Source organism: Suncus etruscus, chromosome 2 (assembly GCF_024139225.1).
Source record: "Suncus etruscus isolate mSunEtr1 chromosome 2, mSunEtr1.pri.cur, whole genome shotgun sequence".
In the NCBI taxonomy this organism is placed as follows: Eukaryota; Metazoa; Chordata; class Mammalia; order Eulipotyphla; family Soricidae; genus Suncus; species Suncus etruscus.
The window spans coordinates 158324222-158329834 of record NC_064849.1 but is presented as its reverse complement, the minus strand read 5'-3'; positions in this window follow the sequence as shown (position 1 = coordinate 158329834).

Genomic DNA, 5613 nt, shown 5'->3' with positions numbered 1-5613 from the left:
TTTTTTTCATAGTTTCAGAAAAAGAGATCAACAGCGATAGTACAGCAGTAGAGTGTTTTCCTTGCACACAGCTGACTCAGGATGGACCTCAGTTCGATCCTCGGCATCCCATATGGCCCCCCAAGCAGGAGTGATTTCTGAGAGCATAGCCAGGAATAACCCTTGAGCATCACCAGATGTGGCCAAATACCAAAAAAATAAAAAGAAGAAGCTCAATGAAATCAGTAAAATATGAAAATAAAATATATTTGCAAGTAAAACAATAATCCTAATTTATAATATTAGGGATTAATAATATTAGTTTACAGTTTAAAGCTTTCCATAAAATCATATTCTTATTTTTTTCTGTTGATTCCACTTTCCTTTATTTTGGTTACAGGTCAAAATTTTCTATGTGGCATCAATGTTGAACTCAAAAGGAATGGATCTACAATCTGTTGAATCTCCACCCTCAGAAAAGAAAGCTCCTTTTACTCAAGGTTTGTATTAATACCTGGGAGAAAATGGGTTGATGTTTCTTGGGTTTAGTATGTGTTTTTGAAGTTGTCATTATTTCCAGAGACATTTGGTGCTTGCTTGACCTAGCTGGGTTAGTTGGGATGGACTCATTGTTAGAAACATATCCAAGTGGTGAAAGCAGCAGTTCCAAGGTGAAAAAGATTTAGTTACCAGAAGATAAAAACAATATTTACCCACTGATAAGTCATATTTAACTGAGATTTAAAAATCTTCAGGTCCCTTCAGGATATTTTATGATCAAGATAATCATAATAGATATTGCTATTCCATTTTTTCTTTATCAAAAAGATGATAAAGATTAATCAAAGGGACCCTATCATTTATTATCTTCATTAAAAAAGACAAATAATAGTATATTTTAATTATTTCTGATGAATTCTAAATTTGTTTCTAGTGATCAGTTAAAGTGTGTTATTTAATTATAAATATAGCAAAATTGTTAATGTAAGTTTGATGTATAGGTATTACTGAATATAAAAATAGGCATGAATGAAATAGTAGGCATTTGAAAAGGTGTTATCAGGAAATTATATATCAAAATAATAACGAACAATTATCTCATACCAGTGATAATGGCATATATCAGAAAGGTCAGAAACAACCCATGTTTGTGGGGAAGTTATGAATTAGAACCCTCATTTACTGTTGGTGGGAATGTCATCTGATTCAACCTCTATGTGAAACAGTATGATGATTTCTTTATAAATTATAGAACTTTCATATGAACCAGGAATACATTTCATGACATCTGTTCCCCCAAACACAAAAATATTCATTTAAAATTATATCTGAACACCTGTGTTCATTGATTCACTTAGCACAACCCAAATGTCCAATTACATGATAATGCATTCAGAAGTTATGGTACATATACATAATAAAATACTAGGCAACAGTATGAAAACAATGAAATGTTACTACTTGCTACAATCTAGATAAAATTGGAGGGTATCATGTTAAGCAAAGTAAGTCAAAGGGCAAAGAATAAACACTGGATGATTTTACTCATTTGTGAAATATATTGACAGAAAGAATAGACAGTACTGGGCAAAGATTAAGCCCTGGGCATTGGAATATGGACAAAATTACCAAACAGTAGCAAAAATTCAAACTTGTAGAAATATCAGGACAATGCTGTAAGATTATGGGCACTTTAGTGGTGGTGTGTAGTAATTTTGCATATTAATACCATAAATTTTAACACCATTATAACTACTACCTAAACTACAATTAATAAAGTAATTCAAATTAAATGAAAAGTAAAACCCCACAATGCCTAATGATATATGAACTAAACTCTTCCTTCAGGATGATTTTTAACTATTCCTTAGGCATAAATTACTCCTGCAGAAACTTCTAGAAATTCTTCAAGTGCTCTCCATTTTTCTGGTGGGAGGGGCACACCAGGTGGCGTTCAGGGGTTACTCCTGGCTCTGTACTTAGAAATTTCTCCTGGCAGGCCCAGGGAAACATATGATATGCTGGGGATTGAACCAGGGTTCTACCCAGGTCAGCTGCATGTAAGGCAAATGTCCTACTGCTGTGCTCTCACTCTGAACCCAAGTGTTCTCTTCTTTCATTAATCAATATGTTCTTATTTGTGATATCTTTTCTTCCTATAATATTGGTCTTTGTTTGCTATATACATTAGGGGTTGTAAGAAAATCTACATAAGCCTCAGTCTTTATATTTGCATAACTTCTTTCATATTTTCTATAGTATGAAATACAACAATAGCATTTAAACTAGGAAGGATAAAATACAGTCACTTCTCTAGAATACAGGCAGAGTTGTTATCTTTAAATTATATCTGCAGGGAGGCCAGAGAGATAGCATGGAGGTAAGGCATTTGCCTTGCATGCAGAAGCATGGTGGTTCGAATCCCAGCATCCCATATGGTCCCCTGAGCCTGTCAGGAGCAATTTCTGAGCATAGAGCCAGAAGTAACCCTTGAGTGCTGCCAACTGTGACCCAAAAACCAAAAAGAAAAAACCAAGAAAACAAAAAATTATATCTGCAGAAGGCAAGGCATTAAAATAATATGGACCTGATGAATGATGATAGCAAAGCATTAATCTTAAAATATGCTTATTGAATAAATTTCTAAATTTATATTATAAACATATAATGTATGTAGTAAATATGGTGTAATACATTGTTATATTACATGCATATAATGTAATGCATATGCATACATATAATGTAATGTAATACAGATATACATGCATATAATGTAATACAAATAATGTAATAATTAACATGGAAGAAGCATATATAATAGAAAACAAATTCACTTATAAAGAAAATCTAGAGACTGGAGAATGGGCATGTTGTTGGCCTTACATGTGGTCAACCTTGGTTAACATCACAGAAGTCATGAGCACTTCCTGGAGATACCCAGGACATAGAGCCAGAAATTAGTTCTAAAGCTTATACATGTATTTGGCACAATGCCTCCACCCCCAAAGAAAGATAAACCAACCCTTTCCTGATTCATGAGTATAATATTTTTATATTTTATTTAAATACCTTGATTACATACATGATTGTGTTTGGGTTTCAGTCATGTAAAGAATACCACCCATCACCAGTGCAACGTTCCCATCACCAATGTCCCAAATCTCCCTCCTCCCCACCCGACCCCCGCCTGTACTCTAGATAGGCTTTCCATTTCCCTCATACATTCTCATTATTAGTACAGTTCAAAATGTAGTTATTTCTCTAACTAAACTCATCACTCTTTGTGATGAGCTTCCTGAGGTGAGCTGGAACTTCCAGCTCTTTTCTGTTTTGTGTCTGAAAATTATTATTGCAAGAATGTCTTTTATTTTTCTTAAAACCCATAAATGAGTGAGACCATTCTGTGTTTTTCTCTCTCTCTCTGACTTATTTCACTCAGCTTAATAGATTCCGTGTACATCCATGTATAAAAAAATTTCATGACTTCATCTCTCCTGACAGCTGCATAATATTCCATTGTGTATATGTACCAGTTTCTTTAGCCATTGGTCTGTTGAAGGGCATCTTGGTTGTTTCCAGAATCTTGCTATGGTAAATAGTGCTGCAATGAATATAGGTGTAAGGAAGGGTTTTTTTGTATTGTATTTTTGTGTTCCTAGTGTATATTCCTAGGAGTGGTATAGCTGAATTGTATGGGAGCTCGATTTCCAGTTTTTGGAGGAATCTCCATATCACTTTCCATAAAGGTTGAACTAGACGGCATTCCCACCAGCAGTGGATAAGAGTTCCTTTCTCTCCACATCACCGCCAACACTGTTTAATCTCATTCTTTGTGATGTGTGCCATTTTCTGTGGTTTAAGGTGGTACCTCATAGTTGTTTTGATTTGCATCTCCCTGATGATTAGTGATGTGGTGCATTTTTTCATGTGTCTTTTGGCCATTTGTATTTCTTCTTTGTCAAAGTGTCTGTCCATTTCTTTTCCCCATTTTTTGATGGGATTAGATTAATGATCAGAGGTTTTAGCATAAAATAAAGGTCTGTTTGCATGTTCTGGAAGAGAAAAATATATTAATTAGAACCATAGTGTTGAAAGTCAGCCCCTGAAGAGGTTGACTGATGGAGGGATGGAGGATGAGGCATTTCTCCTCCAGCTCCGACCACGCATCTGTTACCCTGTTCAGCTGGCGGTTCTGAGGTGAATGTGGTGGGAAGAAAGCCAACAGGCAGTCAGGCTTCTGAAGAAAACAGCTCTTTATTCAGTGAAGAGGCTGAAGGCAAAAGGCCTAAGAATAGGCCTCAGGAAAAAGCCCTTCACCTTCCACAGACCCTTGCTTTTATGCCCCAGAATCAGGTCCACCCAATGGTGGGATCAGATACCACCCAATGGTGGGAGCAGAATCAAGTACCACCTTAGGGTGGGAGCAGAATGCCAGGTCACACCCTAGGGTAGGGCACAATCACCGATCAGGGTAGGGTCAGTAACAATAATTCCATAAAAATGTTTATATACACAACACCATAGCATTTCAGTTGAATCTATGCACACCTGTGTGAACATGTCTTTGTACATCTTTATATGTGCTGTTAAATAAATCTACATATTTAACACATTTAATATTTAATTTGCACCTATGCAAAAGAGGAACAATGCCACAATGTATTGTTGGTGTCTCTGGGGAGCCAAGGGAACAAGTCCAACACTCCCCTTAACTTGGTTCTAACATGAATTCTAAAACGAAAGACTCTTCTACCATAATTCCTTGTTGAATGGATCACAAAGAAAGAAAAACAAGCAAACAAACAATAAACAGTGGGCGCAATTGTCACAGTATAAGGGGATATTCAATAAGAGTTAAAGTGTTTAAGGGAATACATCTAGGATATTCAAAGGAGATATGCATGTCCCTTTTATGTCATTAGAAATGACAGGAGGAGGGTGCTGAATCCTGGTTGCCACTTTGGTCTGTGATTTGGCCTTCTGAAGTCTGCAAAATGACTCCCAGTAGTTCCATATCAGGAAATGCCTTTCAGTGGGAATTAATCAGAAACCTAGTATGGTAGCAAACACAGTTACACAGTGAAGGAAGGTGAAGGACATGAGGCTGCTGAGAGTAGATAAGTAGAAACAGAGTACTTGTTTCTTCTCAACCTGAGGGTCTATGTTTTTACTTTGGTAGCTGGTTGGCAGTTAGAGTGGGTGGGATAATAATGTGCTTCATGGAGATCCAAGAATTGAGGGTAAAAATGGTTAAATGTGGCGGTGGGAGTGAGGGAGTAAAGGACTAAAAATGAGTTTCTGGATGGTGAGCTAAGGCATGAAGCAAAGAATACAACATAGACGTTCTGTATATGACAAACAGATTAAGTCCAATGATACCCAAATAATTGTCTATACATTCTGTTAGGGGGCACTAGCCCCTGCAGTTTCAGAATGGACGGGGGTAGGAAGGAAAATTGCCTGTGACTTCCCGAAGCCAGCACCTCTTGTGCTGCCATTCCCCAGGCTGGCAGAAACAGATCCCAGGAAGGAAAGAGATCTTTCAAGAGCTGGAAGCCGGAGCCGGGTGGGAAATGGAGAGAGCCTGGGGTCCCATTTAAACTCTTCGGGATCCACTTCACTGGCCCCCTGGGC